This window comes from Lynx canadensis, chromosome F1 (genome assembly GCF_007474595.2).
Source record: "Lynx canadensis isolate LIC74 chromosome F1, mLynCan4.pri.v2, whole genome shotgun sequence".
Taxonomy (NCBI): domain Eukaryota; kingdom Metazoa; phylum Chordata; class Mammalia; order Carnivora; family Felidae; genus Lynx; species Lynx canadensis.
The window spans coordinates 28578182-28605150 of record NC_044319.2 but is presented as its reverse complement, the minus strand read 5'-3'; the positions used below and the strand labels follow the sequence as shown (position 1 = coordinate 28605150).

General features: G+C 39.4%; 3 long non-coding RNA genes and 1 pseudogene across 3 annotated transcripts in view; 1 reads left to right on the top strand and 3 right to left on the bottom strand.

The window, feature by feature from the left end:
- Window positions 1-15897, bottom strand: part of LOC115505188 — a 19101-nt gene extending 3204 nt beyond the window's left edge. Inside the window, exons 1-2 of the long non-coding RNA XR_003965941.1 lie at window positions 15617-15897; window positions 14879-14881 (exon numbers count right to left, since the gene is read on the bottom strand). This is a non-coding gene — a long non-coding RNA (uncharacterized LOC115505188). The remainder of the gene's footprint in view (window positions 1-14878; window positions 14882-15616) is intronic.
- LOC115505189 lies at window positions 15626-26969 on the top strand. The gene is made up of 3 exons (XR_003965942.1): window positions 15626-15683; window positions 16632-16635; window positions 26957-26969. It is a non-coding gene; the product is annotated as an uncharacterized LOC115505189 (long non-coding RNA).
- On the bottom strand, window positions 15916-21446 carry LOC115505187. The gene is made up of 3 exons (XR_003965940.1): window positions 21432-21446; window positions 19754-19756; window positions 15916-16118 (listed from the first exon to the last, which is right to left on the bottom strand). It is a non-coding gene; the product is annotated as an uncharacterized LOC115505187 (long non-coding RNA).
- Window positions 16660-17543, bottom strand: LOC116737844 (annotated as a pseudogene).

The following is a 26969-nucleotide window of genomic DNA, read 5'->3' as shown; positions in this document are numbered from 1 at the left end:
ACACCTCTCCAAAGATATGCGAATGGCCAATGAGCACATGAAGAGATGCTCAACATTGTTGATCAGTCCTCAGTCACCACAATGAAATGCTTCACACCTTGTGGGATGCTATAATAAAAATTTAAAAGTGGAAACTAACAAGTGTTGACAGGATGTGGAGAAATTGGAACCCTGGCACATCGCTGGTAGAAATGTAAAATGTGGAAAACAGTTTGGTGGTTTCTCAAAAAGTTAAGCATAGAATTACCATATGGCCCAGCAACTCCACTCCTAGGTATACCCAAAAGAAATAAAAACACCCAAGAATTGTAGCACCCAGCACATGTATACACATGTTCCTAGCAGCTCTTCATAATAGCTAAAAGGTAGAAAAAGCCCAAATGACCATCAATGGCTAAAGGATAAACAAAGTATAATATATAAATGAAATATTATTCAGCCATAAAAGAAATGAAGTGCTGATACATGCAAAAATGTGGCATGTATCAAAAACATTATACTAAGTGAAAGAAACCCACATAAAATGCCAGGTATTTTACACTTCCATTTATAAAATATCCAGAATAGGTAAACCCACAGAGAAAGAATGAAGATTGGTGGTTGCCAGGGGCCGGGAGCAGGGGGAATAGAAAGGGATACCTTAATGGGTATGAGCTTTTCTTTTGGTGTGAGGAAAATATTTTGGATCTAGATAGAGGTCGTGGCTATGCAACATTGTGAATGTACTAACTGCCACTGAATTGTTCACTTTGGAATGGCTCATTTTTTTATGATTCTCACCTCAGTAAAAATGACAACAAAAAAATCCTACGTTTGGCAGAATACACAAAAATCTTTTAATCTCCTGGGAGTAGTTAGTCACCAAGGAAGATAGAACAAGGAACAGAGTGTCCAGGTTAGAGAGACAGCACTACCAAAGCCAAATATTCAATGGATATTTATTGAGCACCTTCCATGCTCCAGGTTCTATTTTATGTACTTGGGATACATTATTGAAAAAAAGCAAACAAAGTCCCTCCTTTCATGGAATATCTTATAATCGGGGGAGATGCATAATAAATGAGATAATTTATGTAGGATAGTCAAAGAAGAGAAGTGCTATGAAAAATAAAAAACCTATATATAGTAGAGCACATGAGATCAAGAGTACTAAGTGAGGTTTTCAATTTCAAATAGGTGATCAGGGTAAGTCCCATTGAGCAGGTGACATTTGAGCAGATTCGAAAGAGGTGAGGGAGTTAGTTATATGGATATCTGGGGAAAGAGTGTTTCAAACAGAAAGAAAATGCTTGGAATCTTCTAAGAACAGCAAGGATCCTGGAATGCAGTGAGACTAGGAGATTGAACAGTGGGAAGGTCAAAGCCTATAGTGTTCTGGAGATGGCTATACGATTTGGACTTTTACTACATATTGCGCGAGAAGTGTTTTGAGCATAGGAATGGATAACCTGACTTTATGTTTTATGAATGACTCTGGCTGCTGAACTGAGAACAGACTAAAGGGAGGCAATGATGGAAACAGGGAGACATGTTAGGTATCACTTGCAGTTGCCCCAGTGAGAGGTGAGAGTGGGTAGGACCAGGATGTTAGCAATGCAGTGGGGATAAGCAGTCAGATTCTGGATATATGTTGACATGGTGTTGACAGGATTGGCTTGCTGAATTGGCTATTCTTTGTGAGAGAAAGAAACAGTCAAGGACCACTTGAAGTTTGACCCAAAGACTGGAAAGATATGGAGTGACCTTGAATTAATGTGGGAAGACCATGGATGGAGTCGTTTGGGGAAGGAAGATCAGGGGTAGAGTTTTGGACATGTTCGGTGTAAGGCATCCTTTAAATAGCAACAGGAGTTGTCATATAGTCTGTTGGGTATCTCAGGATGGAGCTTGGGAGAGAAATCCAAGCTTGGATGTATAAATTGGGAGTTGTTGGAATGTAAGTGGTATTTAAAGTCAGAAGGTCACAAGACTGGATGAGATCACCAAAGAGCCTGAGTGTAGACAAAGAGTGAGGAGGACTAGGTCATGGCTTTGAGAGAGCTCCCACGTTAAGAGGCCCGAGAGATAAAGAGGCACAAGCACAGTAGATGAGAGGAGCAACCAGTGAGATGGGAGGAGCAACCAGTGAGATGGGAGGAGCAAACAGTGAGATGGGAGGAGCAAACAGTGAGATGGGAGGAGCAAACAGTGAGATGGGAGGAAAGACAGGAAAGTGTGGTGTCCTGGAAATTCCAAAGGAAATCACATATATAGTCACAGATGATATAGTGATCCAGTCTGTCAAACACTGCTATCTATTCAGTCAGGCATGGACTGAGAATTGACCATTTTTGTCAATGTGATGGTAATTTGGGACTTTTACAAGAGAAGTTTCAGTGTAGCAATGGGGGAAAACCCTGCTCAGGTGGGCTTAGGAGATAATAGCAGAAGAGGGATTGCAGACAATGAGGGCAGATGATTTTCTGGATAAATTTTTCTACAAAGCAGGGCATCAGTTGGCAAAGGAAGTGGTTTCAAGAGAAATTACCTGAAGATGGGAAAAATAAGAGCATTCTATAAGACACATTGAGGAAAAGCAAAAATAAACCAGGAAAGATTGCTGTCTTAAAGACTATAGTGGTTCATTAAGTAAAGAGTAATATCAGAATTAATCAATTAATGATTCAGAATTAATATCCAAAATAGAAAGAACTTTTGCAACTCAACACCAAAAAATAATAATAATCTGATTTAAAATGGGTAGAAGGCCTGAATACACATTTTTTCCTAAGAAGATAAACAAAGGGCCAACAGACACATGAAAAGATGCTCAACATCACTCATTATCAGGAAAATTCAAATCAAAACCACAGTGAAATATCCTTACACCTGTCAGAATGGCTAGATTCAAAAAAGACAAGAAATAACAAGTATTGGTAAAGATGTGGAGAAAAGGAAACCCTCATGCACTGATGGTGGGAATGTAAACTGGCACAGCCACTGTGGAAAACACTAGGTTCCTCAAAAAATTAAAAATAGAAATACCATATGATTTGATAATTCCACCACTAGGTATTTATCCAAAGGAAACAAAAACACTCATTCAAAAAGATATAGGCACCCCTATTTTTATGGCAGCATTATTTACAATAGCCAAGATATGGAAGCAGCCCAAGAGTCCATTGATAGATGAATGGATAAAGATGTAGTATACATATATACAATGGAATATTGCTCAATCTTAAAAAGGCTGATATCTTGCCATTTGTGACAACATGAACAGACCTAGAGGGTATTACACTAAGTGAAATAATTCAGACAGAGAAAGACAAATGCCATATAGTTTCGCTTCTAGGTGGACTCTAAAAAACAAAACAAATGAACAAACAAACAAAAACCTGAAATAGACCCATAAATACAGAGAAAAAACTGACGGCTGCCAGGGGCAGGGGGTGGGAGACGGGCAAAACAGATGAAGGGGATTGAAAGATACAGACCTCCGATTATGGAATGAATAAATCAAAAGGATAAAAGGTACAACACAGAGAATATGGTTAGCAATACTGTAGCCGTGTTGTAGAGTGAGAAATGGTAGGAACACACCTGGTGAGCAGGGCGTAATGTATAGGCTTGTCGAATCACCATGGCATAGACTCGAAACTAATGTAACATTGTGTGTCAACTATACTTCAATTTTAAAATAAATGGCTGAGGATTAATAAGGAGGGCTTGAAGAAAGAACTGATCTTCGTACTGATTAGATCACATGGGACACGAACAAGATGGAGATACTATGGAGAGACTCACGGAGCCCATTCTACTGTCCTAACCGCATAAACATGGAGACTTGGGAAATTCTCATCAGAATCTGCTGCCTAATAAGTTGTATATTCTCATTTCAGTTGGTAAAGATGCATTTCTGGCAACATCACTTATTATCTCTACGTTTTGGCTTCTTCAGCTATAAAATAGAGATAATAATAGGGCACACCTCATAGGCACACTGTATGTTCCTTTCTCATCTTTATAAAATCCTAAAATAAGAAATTTCTCTAATTTCTGTATGATGTACGTAGGACCAACACTCAAAGTAACTGCTGATTCATCACCTACTGATCAGTGCGGCCACCAGCTGTGCTGCTGGAGCAGGATTCTGGGGTTCCCTGTGGTGTGAGGCATTACCCCTTTAGCGGATGAACTGTGCAGAGGTCAGTGTACAGATGGAATCAGGGTGGGGGAACTTGTGGGGATCAACAGACATTTATAAACACGATGGGATATTTCACTGTTACAACAGCCTGGTGACTATAGTGTCCCCAGCTGAATATTACCCCAGTGGATTCTATCTGAGTCAGGAAAAAAAAATTCTGACTTCCGGAGTGGGAAAAATCAGGTAAATAGCACCCCTTACAGGAATGTGTGGTAAGAGAGCTTATTTCTTTCTGGCTAGCCTAACTTTTCAGAGGCAGGGAAAGTTAGCAGAAGTAAAAACTTCAGGAGAATACAAAATTGCCTCCACATGGGGAGGGTGGTACGCGCGCGCTGGTACGCACATATGGGGGCTGTGGTTCCTTGCCAGCCCTTTCTGCCTACTCTCTTTCTTGCTCCTCTCTAGAACATTCTAAGGGATTGCTTCTGGTAATGCTGAGATCACGCTGTGTAAAAGTTTGTGCATTTACCTGTGCGTTGTTTCTATTCCAGCTTCCATCGGGTAAACATATGCATGAGGTCATCTGTCTTTCTCCTTTTTTTTTTTTTTTCTCTCGGCTTTTGGTTTTGGGCCTCAATGCACTAGTCATTCTTTAGAATTAGGTGATAATAAGAGCTGGGGTTGCATTGTGATGAGATTTTTAGTCTAGATCAAGTTGTTCTGCTTCTGCCTTTGCCTGATTTGGAACAGTATCTTGTACACTGTGTTGTTTAATTCTTTGAATTTTTGTTTTTTATGGGGGAATCCATGGGCCTAGAGTGATTGACTGACTAGACATAATTAAGGCACTTCTAGTTTCTCTAATTAACACCATTAAAATTTCATTCTAACTGCTAACAAATAGAACAACCTTTAAAATATAAGAAGGTTGATAAAAGGAAGACTTGGTCCTTTCAAAAAAGTGACAGAACTGTCAGGGGACATATTTAAAAAACGAGGAGTAAATCAAGGTGAAGAAAAAAATCACAGATACTTTAAGGAACACAGTAGATAATTCTATAAGCTAATGCAATCAGTGGAGATTCTAGATGGATATAAAAGGCTAAAATAATCGTATATAGGGAACATCTGAATATAAAGAAGGTAATAAAGTTAATAAAAGGAAGACAGAAAGTCAACAACAACACAATGAACAACAAAGTGCACAACAGGTGTCCTAAATTTTCAAGAAGAAGGGAAGATGAATGGTTAAATTAAGAGATAAGAAACACTGGTCAATAAGGCATTTGCAAAGAAACGATGGAGAACACACTCGTTATTAACTAAACTATTAGTGCACACAATGTGGATGATTGAAAGTTACAAATATGTATTATAATCACTTTGTCCTTTTCCACTTTAAAGGTTTAGAAGTCGATATTTATAATACTAAATGCTTTCAGAGCTTGGCAATCTCCTAATCTAGAGTGTCTACAAAAACACATAATACCAGAGGGGCACCTGGATGGCTCAGTCAGTTGAGCCTCCAACTGCGGCTCAGGTCATGATCTCACAGTTGGTGGGTTCAAGCCCCTCATTGGGCTCTGTGCTGACAGCTCAGAGCCTGGAGCCTGCTTCTAATTCTGTGTCTCCCTCTCTCTCTCTGCCCCTTCCCTGCTCTCGCTCTGTCTCCTGTTTAAAAAAATGGTTCTTAAACGTGTAATACCAGTTATCTCAGATGATGTTCCCTGGAGACCAGACATGGAGATACTGAGAATGTGCGTGCAGGGAGTTTAGTGGGGGTGCTCTTGGGACTGACACCATTGAGGGAGTGAGGGAAGCAGATGTGGGCAAAGGAAGAAGTGGAACTGTGGTATAGTTTCCACAGAGGCCTCCACTGGAGCTGAAGAAGTGTGGAATCTGCGTGGCCCTGTAGAGTTGTCCAGATTCAGGGCAGGAGCAAAGCGAGGAGTCTGACTTTCTCTCCGTATCTGCCAGTCACTGCGTGCGGCTTGTCCTCGAGAATGGTGCATACACTTGGATGAGGCAGTGTTTCCGGCCCAGGGAGGGTCTCAGCTGCCATTGGTCAACACCGGCTCCCCCGCAGCTCATAGAATGGGTACCCTGAGCTTGAAGGGGGGATCTGGGTGGCACAGCACAGTACTCACCGTGTCAGTTTTTATGAAATTCTCTTGGGGAGGAGAATACTTCTTGATATTCCTTCTCTCCTAAAGAATAGTATCTGTTACATTAGGCAGCCAGGCAGATTATATTGAAGGAGATCTTGTTATGACTGTCTGAATAATGTATAAAGGAAAGAAAATAAGATTAAAAAATCAAATTACTGCTGTCCTAGGGCATATTCTCCTAATAGATACATTTCTGGACATTCAGTAATCTGTGTTTATTCTCTTATCCATTTACTACAACATCTGACCCAGTGACCTGAAAGATTGAATACAGTGACTAAATATGCCTATTTTCACCAGGCAATGGCTGAAGCATTATCATTGCCATGCTAATGTTATGCTATGCTAATGTTGGTTTTACCTGTGGACCTTCAGCTTTATCAGTTAAAACAGAGGTGATGTATGGCCCCTATGAATGTCATTATTCCATAGCTGTGAAATAAGAAAAGTCATATTCTGGAACATTTGGAATATATTACCTGTTCGGTGATGAAAATTGGGCTGAAGAGAATAAACTATTGAGCTGAGAAGAAATTAAAACAGCTGCTTAACTCAAATCTTCCATATCTCACACTTGGTTTTCTTCCCTTAGTAAAGCAGGAGAAAATCCACCAGAGGATTTTGGTCCCATTAACTAGACTTCTGTGAGTTTAATGCTGGATCCGTCCTCTCTCTTTCTGGAGATTTCTTTCCCTTGCCTTCAAGACATTAGTTTCTTACTGATTATTACAGCATACAACTCCATTCTGGCGGCTCCTTCTCAGCTCTGTTGGGTCCTCTTTCTTTCTCCACTGGTTTACATGTAGATGTTTCCCAGTTTCCTTGTCATTTTCTTCTTCATCCACCGAATACCTGGCCCCATTGTGTGATCTATTGTACGGCTTACAGTCTACTGCAATTATGGCGATATTTAAAATACCTTTCTCCAAAGTTCCAGACCAGTAAATCCAATGACTTGCTAGACAACTTCGTTGCATGTTCCACAGACATCTTGACTCAATGCATATAAAATAACATACCAACTAATAACAATCCTCCGGTATTCTTATCTTGGTCAATATCTTCATCACTCATTGCCCTAGTAAGAAAATAAAATTATTTTGACCCCATCACTCCTTCCCAAAGCTGGTAACCCAATCCATCTTCAACTACTGTTAATTCTGGCTTACTATCTCTTGAAACAATCTTTTTATCTGCACTGCTATTGTGTTAGCCTTTTTAAATGTTTCCCTTGTATTTCTGCACCAACTATTTCTTTTTCCATTGCAACTTTGCCTCCTTTCAATCATTTTTATAACGATGAAAAAAATCTAACTCTCCCAACAATTGTTGTGAGAGTTTCTTCTGAGAAAGAATACTCTTTATGAGAATATGCCTTGCCATGGGGTCAGCTGAATCACCCCAAGACAGAGATGTCTGCAGGATTCAGACAACAAAACAGAGGGCACACTGGTCAAATAGAGGGAAAGTCATTCCTAGTTCCTGGAATATTCCAAAAAGAAGTGTGGAAATCACAGTGGTCCAATAATGAAAAAGCAGAGATGCATGCTCAAGGCAACCCGGTAAAGCTCCAGGCAGTGGAAATCTAAGGGTGTTTTGACAATAAGGCCTCTTTTTCCCATCAATTTTGCATCACTGACATGTAACTTTTCTGTGTCTTCCCTAAGAAATCTTCAGGGCAGCGTTCAAAACCAAACCAAACCCTCAAAAAACTAAAAAACATAGCAACAAAAATCCAAAAGACTGTGTAAATGAAGTGAAACTGTTGTTTTACTGTGTGTTTGAAACCGAGGGAGAGAGAACTGGATGTCCGATTAGGATTGATGTTGAAAGAGAAGAGAGGCCTGAGGGACTGGGGAGGCCAAACAGGAACTCCCTGGGAACAGCAGAGGTCTATGAGAGAACCAGAGATTTGGGGCGACCCAAAGGCATTTCCATTGTGTCACTAGTCAGGGTCATGCTGCTGACATCTGGGTTAAACACAGGTCACTGTGGTCAGAGCCATTATGCTTTCTTTTTTTTTTTTTAATGTTTATTTTATTTTTGAGAGAGAGGGAGAGTGTGCACGCACAGAAGTGGGGAAGGGGCAGAGAGAGAGAGGGAGATGCAGAATCTCAAGCAGGCTCCGGCTCTGAGCCGTCAGCACAGAGCTCAATGCAGGGCTTGAACCCATGAACCGCGAGATCATGACCTGAGCTGAGGTCGGATGCTTAACCAACTGAGCCACCCAGACACCTCCTGTTATGCTTTTTAAAACACAAATACATCTTTTCCAAAATTCTATGACTCTGTAGCTTCCAGATAGAACCTAATTTCTTACTAGGGAACACATGATCTTCAACCTGCACCATCATCTCCTGTCATTTCCTCCTCAGCTTCTAAACTCTAGTTAGGTACTGGTGACATGTTCTCTGGGCATTGATGTTCACCTTCTCTTCTATGTATAGCTAAGCTCATATTTTGATAAATATAAATATATTTCCCTATCCTTCCCCTCTTCTTTTACCCTTCCTCCTTGTTTCATTCATTCGGCATGTGAATCATCTGCTTCTGCCTATTTGTCAAGGTGGGAGTTAGAGAAAGGGTATTTTCATTTCTTTGAATGCATACGTACCAAAATGTTGAATATACATGTAGCAAAACAGATAATGGTGACATCAGATGGAGAAAATAACATCCATTGGAAATGTTTTGTAGGAAACCTCGTATTTAGAAGAAACTTAGTAGGTATACTCATATAATTAGAGATGGTAGCTAGAAGTCAAAAGCTAGTTATGTATATGTAAAAAGACAATTACAGTGGCTCTCTCTCTCCCAGGCTGTACAAAGAATAGGTCATATGAGTACCCAGCCCCAAGGCGGCCATCTGTAAGAGCTCTCACTGGAACCAAAAAAGCTTCCGCCTTGTTTTTGGACTCCTCAGCCTCCAGGACTGTTAAGTATAATGCCTGTTGCTAAGCAAAAACTAAAAAACAAAAAAACGATAACTCCAACGCAACATGGAAATGTGATGGAAAGAGCCTGCAGAAAGTCCTAAAGGATTAGGTAAAAAGGGCACCTGATCCAGTTTCATGGACCAGCAAACTCCATTGTTTCAGAACTAGGTGCCCAATCTACAGGACAAACTGGAAGCTATTTTCGGTATTTCAGCATAAAAAGCCAGGAGAGATGACTCATTTACTATGGCGAAGTTGCGCATGCTAATTAAGAGGTCAACTTTCTTTGCTTCAGCCTGGAATTATAATTACCACACTGTGGATATATTAGTTATCCCAAGCTCATGAGAGGCTTTGATGGGCAGTTATATCTTTGATGAGTAAAAAACTCAGCAAATAAACTGATTTACTTAATAAATGAAGTTTGGTAGATAAAGATCTTTCAGAACAAGGGTCTCATTGTAACTATAAGGAAAGAGGTCCTTATAAAATTTTATGTCAACTATACTTCAGTTAAAGAAGAAAGAAAAGAGCTCCTTGTTGGTAGACAAACTGGAAAAAAAATGCACTTACACAACCATTTTTGTACCTTGGAAGCCAGAAAAATGGCATTTGTTGATGTAACAGTACTTTGTACATATCAGCTGGACTTCGCCTCTCCAGAGTGGGTTTGGTTCTTCTTTTACATTTGGATCCCTCCTGAGCAGTGACACAAAGCTGCCCAAGCAAATCCTCCACTGACCTAAATGTCCACTGTCTCACTTCAAACCTACACTCTAACCCTGTTTCCATCCCTTTGAGCAGCAGTGGGAGCTGGGGGTGGGGCCCTGTCCTATTACCAGGCATTTTGCAGTTGATTAACTTGACCGTGTGTTCACCCTGTAGGAAACTACAAAAGAAGAGACTTAACTGCTTGGTTTAACATGCTTGAGAGTCACCTCTCTTGAGATAGACAAGAGTCAACGGTCCCCGGGTGGGTGACTGTATCTTCAGCACCTGAGCCAGGAGTTATGGCTGCGCTAACACTGACACTCACTCGTGTGCACCACAGGACACTTTTCTACCCTGCCCCCCATCCTCCACAGCTATCAAAATGGAGATTCAGTGATGAATATAGGAATGGGGAGAAGAAGGATTTGAGGAATCACTAATGTTTTTAGGGTAGCGTTGAAGAGTCCTGTTTCTACTTACTCCCTATGTGACTGGAGTAATTCATCGCTCCTAGGCTTCACTTTCGTCTATGAAGCGGGGATTCTAATATCTATGTTGCTCGGGTTATTTTAATCAATGTAGGAGAGTCCCTTATGGATAGTTGGACTTTGTTCTTAACGTTCTATCATGTGCGTCTACCCTCACCAAGCTCATTTGCCATGTTAATCCCCCTTTATTAAGTCTGACCCTCCCCTCTCTTGGCTGCATTCTATCCCTAGGTCTTTTCCTCCTGCACAAATTCTGTCTATTTCTCTAAAGACAGTGCCTACTTCTTAGACTTCTATTTTAACTGCTGTGATAAGGTAGAATTCAACTGATACTTCTCTTTCCCAGTTCTCTGATTTAGCAAAACCTATCTGTTTCATTACCCTCCTGTTGAGTTCTATTTGCCTCTCTATAGATCACAGGTGGCAACTTCCATTTGTGACAATGGAGTGTTCTTCCTGGGGAAATCATTCAAAGGAACCTGGCTGGGGAAGAAAAGAGTCTCAGGGAAAAATAACAACAGCAGAGACATTTGCTTTTTAAGGATTTTCTGGGCCTTTGATGTTTCCTTGGGAGCTATTTTGGGTGGAGGTGCCCTCAGAGGGGACCAAAGTGGGAATGACGGGGATCTTGTGTTTTTAAGACATTTAGAACTAGTTTGCTATGATTTCATCTAATATACATTTCCAGGCATGCAGTAAAATGTTTAAAGTGGTTTCGCATCTTATCTGATTCTCCCAGCAGCCCTTTCCAAGAGCCGTGAATTCTGGGCTGAGAGGTAGCTTGAGGTCATTTAGGTAATGTGTTCCTCTTACAGCAAAGGAAGCCCATTCTAGAGACATTAAGTAATGAAAATCTAGGACAAGAACCATTGCTGACAGCTCTAGGGCCGTGTCCTTTATTGGAAAACCTGCTTCTATCTTCCTCAAGCTGATCATCAAAGTCTCACATCCCTCCATCCTCCCACTTCCCATTATGGAAGAGCACACTCTGGGTTCTAGGTTGGTTCTAGATTTTTGCTGGAAGTGGAACCAAAGGCTTTACATTTCTTCTACTAAAAAAAGGTTTGATTAAGTATTCTTGCTCCAGGACGTGTTTCAGTGCTTTGCATTTTATTTTATTTTTTTAAAGTTTATTTATTTTGAGACAGAGAGAGATGGAGCATGAACGCGGGAGGGGCAGAGAGAGAGGGAGACACAGAATCGGAAGCAGGCTCCAGGCTCTGAGCCATCAGCCCCGAGCCCAACGCGGGGCTTGAACTCACGGACCTCGAGATCATGACTTGAGCTGAAGTCAGACGCTTAAACCAACTGAGCCACCCAGGCGCCCCAGTGCTTTGCATTTTAACCGTGTGCCAGTGATACCTTACCTAACCCAGCTATAATTTGGTTCCCTCATTTGACTCCTGGAGAGAGAAAGTCTTTTACTGTTAGGGAAATAGAAGGAAGGTAGGTTTGGTAATCTGCCACTCATTCTAATTCCCAAAGGAGTTTCTAATCAAGATACTTACTTGATTAGGAAATACCCAAAATGGGAACTAAGGAGCCACTTTATAAATATCTGGAAGAGTTCCCAGTAACCTACATCCTGGATGCCGGTAAAATCTCAGATGAAAATGTGACATGGTCCAGGGAGCGTACGTGAGGCCTTTTATTCCTTGGCTTTTCAATGAATTAGCCGGACTAGCCACCCTGTCTTGTCATGGAGGAGGTGAAAGAGAAAAAAATGGCTGGTGATCTGACTCAGGAGACAGACTTTGTCCAGGTCACTTTACCACAAGAAGTCTCATGGGGGTCCCATGGTAACTTTAAGGAAGTGTAATCTTATCTACTGTAAACAAAGCCCTGTGCCTCTGGTTCTGAACTCAGACCAGCAACTCCTCCAGCACAGGAGAGGGGTTGGTTAGACCAGGGTGGGGTTAGGAGGGGAACAGTGGGGCAAAGTAGCTCCCCACCCACCATCAAGTCTGACCTCAGCAGTTGTGAGACTTGAAAGCGTTAATGCAAGCCAACTCCTTAAGAACATAAGAAAGGCCCACCGCGGTTAGTTACTCTCATTTCTGGGCGCTCCTTATCCTCTAGGGGAATGTGAGAACACCACCATTACTCCCAGCGCGCAGGAAATGCAAACATGTGAACTACACTAGGGAAGTGAGTCCACAGATAAGATGAAATCTTTATACTTACTATTACGGAGGATTCTAGTTTTGGGTGAGCAGTGATAAATGAAGCTGCAAGGATCTTTTCATTTTACAGATTGATGTAACGAGAAGTCATCTACCATTTTCTACAGTTTTAGCAGGTTTTTGTTCAGTTAGAGACTACATGTTTACCCCAGAAATCCTTTTAAAGGGCTTATCTCCTGTTCTTCTTGATGCTTTTGCACTAAAATATTTATTTTGTATGTCTCCTGAATCATTCTAAGTTGATAGAAAACTCTCCCTCCTATTAATACCCCTGAAGAGTCTCTTCTAATAATGCCTTCTCCTATTAATATCCTCTCTAAGCTATTAATATCCCCTGGCTTTAGGGTATACAAGTGCTCTATTAAGTTCTGGACATTTATTAAAAATTCAGGGGTTCATGACTCCAAATGTGTTCTAGATCTTGCCATAAAACATCATAAAAAGGAATCTAAAAGCACATACACGGAGCCAGGCAGCTGGAGTCACTCCAAGCTCTACTATTTACTTGCTCTGGGGCCCAGGGCAAGTTACAAAGTCTCTGTTTGTGTTAGTTTCCACATCTGCAAAATGGAGGTAATAATAGCACAGTCTAATAGGATTAAAGAGTTAATTAATATAAGCATGCCTAATGCTTATAGTAAACATTACCATTACTCTTATTTCATAACTAAAAATAATACTAAGATCCCTTCTCTGATTCCTTATAAGAACCATGTAATTTATGAAATATACTGTGACCTTACTTCCTTGCCTTTTAGCAACATCCACTCTGGGTTTTTGGTTACTTTATTGATGAAAGTTGCCACTCAGTACAAGGAAATAGCAAGCAGTTTTGGAAACAAACAGTATAAATAAAAAAGAAAAAAGGGGCACCTGGGTGACTCAGTTGGTTAAGCATCCAACTCCAGCTCAGGTCATGATCTCGTGGTTCGTGGTTTGAGCCTGTGCTGACAGCTCAGAGCCTGAAGCCTGCTTCAGGTTCTGTGTTGCCCTCTCTCTCTGCCCCTCCCATGCTCATGCTCTGTCTCTCTCTGTCTCTCAGTAATAAATAAATGTTAAAAAAAAATTTTTTTTAAAAAGAATAAGAAAAGAATATAGTGGCAAAGTCAAGGAAAGCCTGAGACCTGAAACATATTACATGTCTGTCCTAGCGTGTTCCATGTATGCAGGGTAACAGAGGAGCCTGACATGACAGACTAAACTCTGAGACTAGGAAAATCCTGAGATGTTTAGACATCTGTGTCCAATTGGACTGTACTTAAATCATCCACGTTGAATCCAATCTATGTCCATTTTCAGAGCAATAATCTGTCTATTCTTGTGGTGTATAAGGTTTTACCAACCTCTAGTGAGTTTCCGTGTAATGTTCCCTTAAGTGCTTCTTGTTAGTTTTATCCCACTAGCACCTTGAGTGGTCGTCTATGAAAAAGATAGAGGTCCTGGTCAGCACCAACCACACATTTTTAAAATATATATTTCACTTATCTCTTGACTAAGAGCCTTTACTCTGACACAATCTTAGTTTTAAACTAATACTGCCGTTAGCCCTCAAGAGGTTATTAAGTTTAGTTTGGATTCCAATCTGGCAAGAAATGGGAAAAATCGAATGCTGAAAACATTGGCAATATAAAATGTCACTAATCAGGGGCCATTTACGTAATTATCTAGAGCCAGGCCTGGCGGGTTGAGTAGTTGGTCTTGGGAAGTCAATGTATGAGTTTCAAACCCACCAGCTAAGTGAGGCTGAATAATTTTTGTGGCTCTGTTTCCTCTTATGTCAATAGTGATGAGACCACCTACTGGGTAAGAAGGAGCCATCCTAGTACAGTGTTTGGCACAAAGGGAGCTCCGCTCACCAGCAGGCATGCTGAACCAGACTCTATCCCGCTCCTGCCGAGTCCACCGTCAGTGGCTTCCCATTGGTCTTGGAATTACATCCAAATGCCTACTGTGACCCACATGTCCATGTGATCTGCCTCCTGCCCACCCCTCACTTTCATCCTGCCCCTCTGTGCTTCATGGATGACTTTCTATTGATCAAACAGCCACGTTCTTCCCTGCCTTAGGAATTTGGCATGTTCCGTACTTGGAAAGCCTTTACCCATGCTCTTTAAACAACAGGTTCTTTCTTATCTTCAGGTGTAAGTTCAACTATCTCCTCTGGGAAGCCTTCCTTGACTTCTCTGCTGAAGATGGTTCCCCTGTTCCATCACCCATGTTACTTCTCATGTCTCCTGTTTGTTTCCTTCTGTGCATGCGTTACAATCTGTTATCCATATTAATTGTTTGTCATTTCTTTTACTTGCTTATTGTTGTCCTCCAGCTTCTAAGGAGGTAATCCATAAAGCCAGGGATCTTGTCTTCTTTATTCACTGCTGTATGTGCAGCACTAAGAAGTCTCTGAAACATAAAAGGGGCTCAATAAATAATCTTAAATTAATATTTTTTGAATATTCTATATTCAAAAGTAAATCAATTGCTAAATATTACATTATAATTTCTTACATTAAAAATGTCATCCTTCATAATAATGTTATATTACCATCCAAATAATGGTTGGGGCGCCTGGGTGGCTCACTCGGTTGAGCGTCTGACTTCGGTTCAGGTCATGATCTCACAGCTCGTGAGAGTTCGAGCCCCGCGTCAGGCTCTGTGCTGACAGCTTAGAGCCTGGAGTCTGCCTCGGATTCTGTGTGTGTGTGTCTCTCTCTCTGCCCCTAACCCACTCACATTCTGTCTCTGTCTCTCTCAAAAATAAGGAACATTTTAAAAAATGTAAATAACAGTTAAAAACTAATAAAATACTTTTAAGCTGTTGTAACAACAGTTAAACTTATTTTCAGGGCTTATGAAGGAAACTTATTTCCCAGGATTAAGAAGGAAAGCCAAAAATGCCAACACTTGGCTGGGTAAACCAGTTGAACCAGTCATTGTTGCAGTGAAATCAGAGGGTTGTTAACTAGTGGATTGGGTGAGGGAAACAGGATACTTGGGATATTACAATTAGAATAACAATAGGTAACCCTATTATTGTTGGGGTACTGAGAGAGGCAAATAGATTTTCATTCGTTTTTCTTCCCAGGGATTAGGTTGTTTTAGCGTTATTGCAGATTTAGGTTCTGGATTTCATGGATATGAATGGTTTGACATTTTTGGTTGAAATATAATGAGCAGTGTTATATTATTGATATAATAGTGATAAATCAGGTTGGTGTATCTAGTTGTGACATGTCATTAAGAGGAGCTTAGACTCCCCATCTTTAACTTAGAAGGTTAATGCTTATTTAGCTTCTTAATGATTTTACCGTATAGATGCTGATCATTTTTCGAAATATGGTAGTGGAACCAATTCAAGGACAACAGGTATAAAACTGTGGTTTGAGCCGCAGATTTCTGAGCATTGGCCATAATATAACCCAGGCCGTGTGCCCACTAGGGTTGTTTGGTTTAGTCTGCCTGGATGGCATCAGTTTTTAGGCCTAGGGATGGAACAGCCATGAATTCTGGACATCTTCCGATGAGATTAGTATGCAGACAGTCATTTCTACTGGCGGTGCTACTCAATTATCGACTTCTAGTAGTCGGAGTTCTCCGGGTTTTAATTCTTGAATGGGAATTATGTAAGGAGTCAAAGTTTAAGTCTTCATAATCAGTATATTCATAGTTTCAGTATCACTGATGTCCTATAGTTTTCACAGTTAGGGAAGGGTTGTTCATCTCATCTATCATATATAGGATTTGTAGACAAGGTAGGGCAATAAGAATTAAAATGATGGCTGGCAGAATAGTTCAGATAGTTTCTACTTCTTGAGCACCTATTGTGCTTGTATGTGTAAGCCTAGTTGTCAGTATTAGTGAAATAGAGAACTAAGGAGCTGATTAGGAATGCAGTTATTAATGTATGGTCATGAAAGTGAGGAAGTTCTTCTATAATAGGGGATGCAGCATCTTGAAAACCTAGTTGATATGCCATAGAGATACAAAGGATTTAAACCTATAATTTAACTTTGACCAAGTTATGTAATTTTTTACTAATACCTCTTTATTGAGAAAGACATAGTGGTTATGGTATTGGCTTGGAACCAGCTAAAAGGGTTCGATTCCTTCCTTTCTTATTTAAGGGCACATAAGGTTGGCTCCTCAAATGTGTGATATGGAGGAGGACATCCATGCAATCATTCGAGATTAGTTGTAGTTAATTCTACTATTGCTACTTCTTGTTTAGATGCGAAGGCTTCTCAGACTATGAAGATTATTAACATTACTGCTGTTAATGAGCTGAAAAAGAACCTATTGAGGACATTGCATTTCAGGTAGTGTATGCATCTGGGTAATCGGAGTATCGTCGAGGTATCCCTGATAAGCCTAGGAAGTGTTGTGGGAAAAATGTTATATTAACACCTACGAACAAAATCGTGAGGTGGATTTTTGCCCAGGTGTTGCCGAGGGTATACCCTGAAAACAGGGGGAACCAGTGAACAACACCTCCTATAATAGTGAATACTGCTCCTATTGACAATACATAGTGGAAGTGGGCTACTACATAATATGTATCGTGAAGAACAATATCTAATGAGGAGTTTGCTAGTACAATGCCCGTTAGGCCCCCTACAGCAAATAGGAAAATAAAGCCCAGGGCTCATAAGATAGCAGGAGACCATTTAATATTTCCTCTGTGAAGGGTAGTGAGTCAGCTGAATACTTTTTACTCCAGTAGGAATAGCAATAATTATAGTGGCTGATGTGAAGTATGCTCATCTGTCAACGTCCATTCCTACAGTGAACTTGTGGTGAGCTCATACAATGAAACCTAAGAAGCCAATAGATATTATTGCTTAAACTATTCCTATATAGCCAAAGGGTTCTTTCTTACCTGAGTAGTTGGTGACAATATGTGAGATCATTCCGAATCCCGGTAAACCTAGTTAGACTGAAATAATTGTCATTCCCGAAGCATATGAGTAAATCTAGTCAGATGAATTGCAAACTGATATTTACAACAATATCCAGAACAATGTAATGCCACAATATTTCTAATAACATCTGGAACCAGGTAATGCTGATATATGGGCATGCATAAATAGAACCATTAGGTAAATGTTTGAGAGGCTGATTTCTTGCCTATTTTTAGCAAGTGTATATGAAGAAGCAAGTAAACTTTTATATTGTACTTAGGGTTTAACTTGATGACTAAATGTCAGATTAAAAAATTTTTTTAATATTTATTTATTTGGAGAGAGAGAGAGACAGAGAGGCAGAGTGTTAGTGGGGGAGGGACAGAGAAAGAAGGAGACACAGAATCCTAAGCAGGCTCCAGGCTTTGAGCTGTCAGCGCAGAGCCTGATGCGGGGCTTGAACTCATGAGCTGTGAGATCATGACTTGAGCCAAAGTCGGGCATTCAACCGACTGAGCCACCCAGGCGCCTCTCAGATAGTTTTTTAAGATATACAGAGGCAAGAGAAGGACATAGAGCCTTAGATTCAAAAGAGCAGTGATTTATTTCTGGTATCGTTTTTCCCAGATGCACGGACCAAGGTAAATGACTTCATCTCTTAAAGTCCGAGTTTTCTCATCTAGGATGAATATCATAAAATTATTATAAGAATTAAATCAGACAATGGATAGGAATTTTCTTGGTCCATAGTAGTTTTCTTCTAATGAGGTGATAAAGGAAAAATGATGTATTTGACTCTTTAATATACATTTCTTATTAATAATTTTTCTTCTTTCATTGTAATATTTCACATGTCATTTTCTATTTGACTACAAAATAGCCCTTGGCCAAGAAACCAAAAGCAAAGCAAAGCTCAAATGTCATATGAAAACAAAAATAATTCAGTAGTTTTTATTACACCAACAATTGTTACCTGTGAAAACTGAACAAAGTTCATTTAACTTAAGAACTGATAGAATTCTTCCAACAACAAACCTATTAATAAATATTAGTGCTATAGAGATTTTCTAGTAAAAGAGAATAGAGTAAGCTCTCAGGCTCTCATTCATGCAGTGATTTCAGTGTGTTTTTTAAAATTTGTTTAATGTTTATTTTTGAGAGAGAGAGACAGAGCGTGATCTGAGGAGGGGCAGAGAGAGAGGGAGACACAGAATCTGAAGCAGCACAGAGCCCAATGTGGGGCTCAAACCCATGAACCATGAGATTGTGACCTGAGCCAAAGTCTCAAAGTCAGATGCTTAACTGACTGAGCCACCCTGGCACCCTTCAGTGTTGTTTAAAAACCAAATGCTTTGAATGCTGGGTATTTCTCTATAGACTAAACCTTTTCCACCCTTCAGCCTACCTCAGTGATTCTCTCTCTCTTTCTCTCTCTCTCTCTCTTTTTTATTTTTAAATGTTTATTTATTTGAGAGAGAAATAGAGGAAGAGCATGCACACATGAGCCCACGGGGGACTCGATCCCACCGACCATGAGATCATGACCTGAGCCAAAATCAAGGGTCAAGCACTTAACTATCTAGGCCACCCAGGGGCCCCAGTGATTCTCTCTTTAATGTGCATAAAATTACTGTGCAGAATTCTATATATAAACCATGTATACTGTGCTTTGGGTAAATTTAAGGGATTTTTCAAAGGTAGTTTTAATTATATACAATTATGACTTTACCTGCTGAGAGGCAAGAATTAACTTGCCCAACACTGATCCTTTACAGGCTGGTTTCACAGTAAAAAAAAAAAAAAAAGATTTTCCTTGAAGCTCCCTTCAAACCAGCTTTGTATCAGTGCTTGAGATAATCAGTCCTAGTCAACTGCAAGTTTGGACACCAGCTTTCTCTTCCCAGACCATCATGGCCAGGAGAGACTGGAGTTACCCTCAACAGTGAATGCTTAAGATGGCAAGATAGGGTGGGAGCCAAGGTTCTGTCAACTAATATTGTTATTGTATCTTGGCTCTTGAACAACGAGGGGAGGAGCCATGCTTCCCTAATCATGCAATATAAAGCCATCGAGCCCAAGGGTTGGAGTTTCTTTCTTAGAATCTGCAATCCAGGCCTGCTAGACTTCTATGCACAGCCCTAGCAGGTCTGGTATATGGAATGATAGGCTATTTGCATTGATTTCCATGACACCCATTGACTTAGGGTCTCCTTCTTCCTTTATAAGATACTACTCTACTGTACTAACTTCTTACCACCTGTTCACCCCCTTCCCACTAAAATAATAGATGGAACAGTAAGTATAAACAAATTGTAAGCATTTACAAACTTTACTTTTTAAATCTTGGAGACAAAAATTTCTCCAATTCTTTATCTCTTTTCCAACAGAGTTAGAAAGTAGTTAAGGAATATTTGAGACTAAAACCCTAAACCTCAGTTTTTCAGCCTCCAGTACTCTTCTGCCTATATTGCTATGCTACTGAAATCCAGCTCTGGCACGTGATTAGATTCTATTGGATCAGAGCAGCAGTAACAACAATAACAACAATAATGTAGACATCATTTTCAAAAGTGCTTTTGACAAGAGCTTCAAAATATTATCTTATTTAATTTTCATGAGTACCCTCCAAAGAAGCTATTATATTTGTGTTTTACAAGTGAGTGAATTGAAGCTCAGAGAGGATAAGGAACTTGTCTGTGCATACATAACAAAAAGATGATCAATCTCTAAATCAAACCCAAATCTAACCTCAGATTCCAAGCATTAAAAAAAGATTTTCTACCACCTTTACACTCTGGAGGTGAGAGGGATATCCAGATCTGCCATGTTACCCCAGTCTCTATTTATGTCCTGAATATGTTGTGAAACCTACTTTATATTAAGAAGCTTATGCTTTATTTTTCTTTAAATATTTGAGGCATTGCCTATGTAGTTACTGGCCAAATTTTTTACAGAAATATTATTTCTTAATACTTCAGCCATACAAAAAAATCATTTTCAGTAATAAATGTATTTGAAGTTCATTTACAAAAAGACCAGTCTCAGAAGCATTGATTGAACATATCTACACCTCTCGAGTATGACCAGTTATCTGATTTCTAAGTTCACTATACTTTTGAAGCATCAAACAGCATAATAGCAGAGCTCATTGATGGAGGCTAGTGGTGGTAGATGACCACTCTTTTATCCTAGTAAAACTATCATTTTATTTTGTTTTTTAGGTTGTCTTGACAGATGAGGGAAGTGACAGAAAAATAACAAGAGCTGATAGGAAAACTTAAATTTGAGATACGGGTAAATACTTCTACTACCCTCCAGAGACTCTATTGTTGTAAATTATATTGTTGTACATCATAATAGCTAATGTTTATGTTGATGACTTGGAGCCATTACATTCTATATACATGCTCTCTTAAAAATGGTAAGAACACTTTAAATATACTTTAGAAAATTTTAATTACAGGTTAAATTGAATAGTAAACATTTTTATAATTATGAGGGCAAACCCTAAATTAGAAATCCATGATTCAGAGACACAAATTTTCTAGGGATCTCTACTTCTGTAGTAGAGTGTACCAAACCCCATAAAGAACTGAGGCTACCATTTAATTTACTCCCAAAGTATTTTGGAGACATTTGGTGGACCTAACTTCAGTCTTCTCTCCTTAGATAGTTTGACTGTCTGTTCCTCCCTTTCTTCTTTAGGGTAGGAGAGAGAATGGGATTTGGAGTCAGTTCAGGTGACAATGAATCCCAGCAATGTAGTCTTGGGCAAGATTTTCACTTCCCTTTACAAGAATGTGGTAACTACAGAGTTTGTTTGTTCGTTTGTTTGTCGCCAAACAATGGCGAAATGATTTCCTTTTCCACTTGTTATAGTCACTGAACTCTTCTGTGGGGACCTTCTTCATATGATCAGACCACATCCTCTCACCACAGAAGTGGACGACATGACCCAGGCCTGGGCAGAGCACATTGTTCAAGTGATTGGTTCAGATACGAGGATGTGATCCAAGCCAAAACAATTAATCTTCGTCAGGCCTTTTTTTTCTAGAGTTTTCAGAAAAAAAGGCACTCTTTCTCCCTGTTGGAATTACTAGCTATGGGGGTAATATCAGCCTGGAACTTCAGTGTTCATCTTTGATACACTGGGAAGAGCCTATCTGAAAATAAAGCCAACTCAGAGGGAAACAGAGCTGAGACACAAAGATGAAGTGCCAGAAAAATGATGATAACCTTCGACCCTGTGGACTCAGCCAGGCCTGAAGGCAACATCATAGGTTTTCCAGTTATTTGAGCCAACTAAATTCTCTTTTACTTAAAACAGCTGGCATTGGATTTCTGGCAATGTCATCTTAGGAATCCTTATTCATATATTCCCTAAATGTCATTTTCTAATTTATAAAATGGTGATGAAATTCACTATGTCATCGAGTAAGATTTAAATAAAATGGTGAATGCCAATGACAGAGCACACATTGCATCCTCAATAAATGAATTCTGAATTCAACAATGAAGTGCATTTTCTCTACAACAGGAACTTTCACTGTGATTTCATTCTGCTCACTTCCCAGCTGATAGACGTTCTTGCCTCCCGTGGATGGGCCACTAGATGTTGGGCCTGCCTTTTCCATGGCCAAGTTGGTCAGGATGCTTCATACTGCTCTTGGCAGGCAGATGTTCTTAGAAGAAAAGGTCTCCGTCCTGCTGTGCCCTGGAATTATGAGACATCTCACCTAGAGAAGATAGAGATTTCCCAAGAAGACCACATTTAAAGCACAGATGAGCTGATTTTGGTCCTGATTCAGGAACATCTGGAGGAACAGCTGTGGATGACAAGAACATGTTTATCTCTTTTGAAAAGAAAAGTAGTGAAAAGGCAGGGAGTACACCAGGACAAAATAAGAGATCTCTTTCCATCATCCAAACTTGGAGTGGGAAATGATGAGTAAAAACACAGCTTATTTTAATTTGTTAATTCGACGATAGTAGACACACAGTGTTACATTAGTTTCAGGTAAATCTACACCTGTGATTCCACAAGTCTATGCATTATGCTATGCTCTCAAGTGTGGCCACCGTCTATCTCATATGTAGATGACAAACTGATGGTTGTCAGAGGGGAAGGGAGGGGGGAAGATGGGCAAAATGGGTGAGAGGGAGAAAGAGATAAAAGCTTCCAGTTATAGTAGAGCTTGTGTTTAAATCAGATATTTTAATGAGTTGAGAAGGTAGAAAAGAGAACTAAAGTCTTAAAGCCATTAGCCTTTGTGCCTCCCACCCACAGCTAATATTAGTTATAAGGGTCTAGAAAGTATATCAGTATTTGATCTCCAAATATTTCCAACTGGCAAAACCTAAACTTCTTTCTTTTTTTTAAAGTTTTTTTGTTTTATGTTTATTTATTTTTGAGACAGAGAGAAAGAGACAGAGCACAAGCAGGGGAGGGGCAGAGAGAGAGAGAGACACAGAATCTGAAGAAGGCTCCAGGCTCTGAGCTGTCAGCACAGAGCTCGATGCAGGGCTCGAACCCATGAACCGTGGGATCATGACCTAAGCTAAAGTCGGACACTTAACCAACTGAGCCACCCAGGTGCCCCCCTAAACTTCTTTCTTATTATTAGAAGGCTAACTCCCTTAGGATTACATTTGGGCGATTATGTCCTAAAAAAGTCCCTAAAATGTACTATACTTTCGTAAGTCAGTAGTTTTTCCTTTCTTTTGGCAAGATTAAAAAGACCATATACTGTGACTTTTTCACAAATAAATTCAGTAGTTTGGGCTCAACTTCACAAACTTATGATCATGGCTTTTAAAAGAACTTTTTTTTAAGTGCCTGGCTCTATGGAGAAAGCCCAAATGTCCATTGAGTGATGAATGGATAGAGAACATGTGATATATATATATACATATATGTATATACACACACACACACACACACACACACACACACATACATACAATGGAATATTACCCAGCCATCAAAAAGAATGAAATCTTGCCATTTGCAACAACGTGGATGGAGCTAGAGTGTATTATGCTAAGCGAAATAAGTCAGAGAAAGACAAATCCCATGATTTCACTCATATGTGGAATTTAAGAAACAAAATAGGTGATCATATGGGAAGAGGGGAAAAAAGAGAGAGGGAAACAAACCATAAGAGACTCTTAACAAGAGACAGCAAACTGAGGGTTGATGGAAGGAGGTGAGTGGGGAATGGGCTAGACGGGTGATGGGCATTAAGGATGACAAGCACTGGGTGTTGTGTGTAAGTGATGAATCGTTGAATCTACTCCTGAAACCAATATTGCACTGTATGTTAACTAGCTAGAATTTCAATAAAAATTTAAAAAGAAAAGAAAGGTGATAAAAAAATAAATAATAAATTAGAAGTGCCTGCCTCATATTTACCCAAACTAGGAAAAATAAAATTTAAACCTCCCCTGGGGGAAAAAAAGAGACTAGTTGCAGTTTTATGGTCTAAACTCTATGTATTTTTTTTTACTGCAGCCAAGTTACTGAGGTGTTTTTCTCACAGAAAAGTTAGAACCTGATCATAAACAAACTGTAAAGGCATGTTAGATTAGTTGTTATTATGCATTTTCTAATCCTCCTTCGCGTGGAGACTTTCTAGAAGACAGTTCTAGAATACTCATCCATGCTAGTGAAAAGGAGAAATTCAGGTTTCTTTTCAAGAGGGAGTAAAAGCCTTGCAAAACATATGGGTTTAGCTTTATTGCAAACAGTTTCTAGACAAACATAGATGAGCGATTTCACAGCAGCAGGGCACCCATGTAAGTAAATACTGAACTGTGGGACTCAAAAAAACAAATTCAAAGAAAAACATTAATCAGCTTGAGTTTCTCCCCCCACCCCACAACATTCTAAAAGAATAAACAGATCAACATTAAGGAATGCTTTCAACAAGAACAACAAGCAAAGCACAGTTTCGTGTTGCCCTTGATAAGAATTTTCAGCTATTTAGAGACTTTCTCTTAGCTATTGTTCATTTTGGGTCATCATGTATGTGAAATAGTCAAACATCAAAATACTGTAATGTCCTAATTACTTTGCCTTTGAAATATTGCCTATTCAACTTCTGGTTGACCCAGAAAATATGCTGCACCCCTTATTGGATGAAAGTAGGTACTAAGTGTATACCTGACTCAGAGAGTAGCTTACATACCAATATTCAGAGTTCCTTACTGAGAAGTACTTTTTTTATAGAAAGACATGATAAAGAGTCTCAGCTTGAGATCTTACAGTAACTAAATATACAACGTAAAGCAGAGACTTAAAATATTCTGAGTAATCTAGGTTTGAAACATTTTCATCTAAATAATCAGGTAATGGGCAAGGAATAATTTTTGTTTCTTGGTTTATCACTGTAATTTTCTTCACTGTCTGCTTAGTGTAGCCAAAAATCTGTGCAAATGTAGCTGTTCTGAGAACCACACACCCAGACTCCAGGCACCCATTAGACAATGTTCAGCAGCTCTCATCTTACCAAGCAGAAGACAGGGTCACTGGCTCAGTTCCTCTGCAGCCAATCGTTTCCATACTTTTCTTCTTGAGATAATTTTGCTTACATGCAAACACATTCATTGCAGGGTTAAAATGGGGAGCAACTTTCTGACATAAAAGCAAAACTGTATATGTTCCTAAAATAGCATTATTGACAATGAGGCTAATGCATTTAGATTATTGAGTGGCCCATGTTAATTTGAATCTGTATTTGAATGTCGTTTTATACATGTCTTGTTTAGGGCTAAAGGTTGTATGTAATGGTAATTGTTAACGCCAGTGATGCTTTTATTTTATTCTCATAAATAAGTATAAACACATACAAAAGTTCAGTAAATTGTAATAGGTAAATAATTTTTCAAACACATTTTATTGGCATTTATGAAAACCTAACCCCTGTTCAAAAAGTTTTCTCACTAAAAAGATTGCATTAAAAAAAATAACTTCTCAATAAGACTACCATTTTCAGTGTTGAGATTAGAGATCTATCTGGTAGGTAGATATAATTTTCTAGATCAAAGGCTTGTATAACTTAATATTACTGAAAACTGATCATCTTAAATGTGTGTGTGTGTGATGGTAAACCCAACTTTAGAAAAAATAAGCATTATTGGGGCGCCTGGGTGGCGCAGTCGGTTAAGCGTCCGACTTCAGCCAGGTCACGATCTCGCGGTCCGGGAGTTCGAGCCCCGCGTCTGGCTCTGGGCTGATGGCTCAGAGCCTGGAGCCTGTTTCCGATTCTGTGTCTCCCTCTCTCTCTGCCCCTCCCCCGTTCATGCTCTGTCTCTCTCTGTCCCAAAAATAAATAAACGTTGAAAAAAAATTAAAAAAAAAAAGAAAGAAAAAATAAGCATTCTTATTGGCTTAGTTTTATATTATTTTTATGATTACTTTTATACTAAATCTTTACAACACTTAATAAGCAATCATTTTTCTACCATTAAGGATTCCTAGTAATAAGCATTTTCAACTATTTGAGAATATGTTACAAATGAGATTTTGTAAACTATTACAGAGTAATCCTTTGGAGAATGGTATTAGTTACCTAGTTTTGCTTGTATGACAAAAAACAATTAGCAACTTTCCACAGTCAAATAGCTAGTTTTTGAAAAGTATTTTAGTAGTTATGATCATGTTTACAGTTTAAAATGCCATTTAAACAATATTACAACAGTGAAAACTATTTTAAATCATTTTACCTGAATATTCTCTTTTCAACAAATCAAGCTATTTTAATTTTTTCTGACCTTCCTTCTAATTCTCTACCTGCTTACAACATTTAAGTAGATTTATTTACAAACCATGCTTTTGTGAGGAATCTGTATATACCATAAGGCATATTTAAATGTCTCCTATTATTATCTATGCTGTTTGCTATTGTGTTTCTGTGTTCTTGGAGAGTTCTGTATGTATTGGGAGAAAATAGATTCAAATATGGCTCACTTTTCTCTGTGTAGGTGATCTAGAGCTTTATGAGATGAAAGAGAAGATAACATTGATGCTACTCTTTTCTTTTTTTTTTTTTTTAATTTTTTTTAACGTTTATTTATTTTTGAGACAGAGAGAGACAGAGCATGAATGGGGGAGGGTCAGAGAGAGAGGGAGACACAGAATCTGAAACAGGCTCCAGGCTCTGAGCTGTCAGCACAGAGCCCGACGCGGGGCTTGAACTCACAGACCGCGAGATCGTGACCTGAGCCGAAGTCGGACGCTTAACCGACTGAGCCACCCAGGCACCCCGATGCTACTCTTTTCATGTCACTGCCCAGTATTATAGCTGCATGTTTAGCCTTTGTTATAAATGATGCAGCTAGCTCAATATAGTGAAGGTCCCAGAGCGTGTGTTACATGACATGTCTAATACTAGGAGTCCGGAAGGTCAAGGAAGGTCACCATTCTTCCCAGAGTGAGTGGATAGTAGTCAAATCATCATA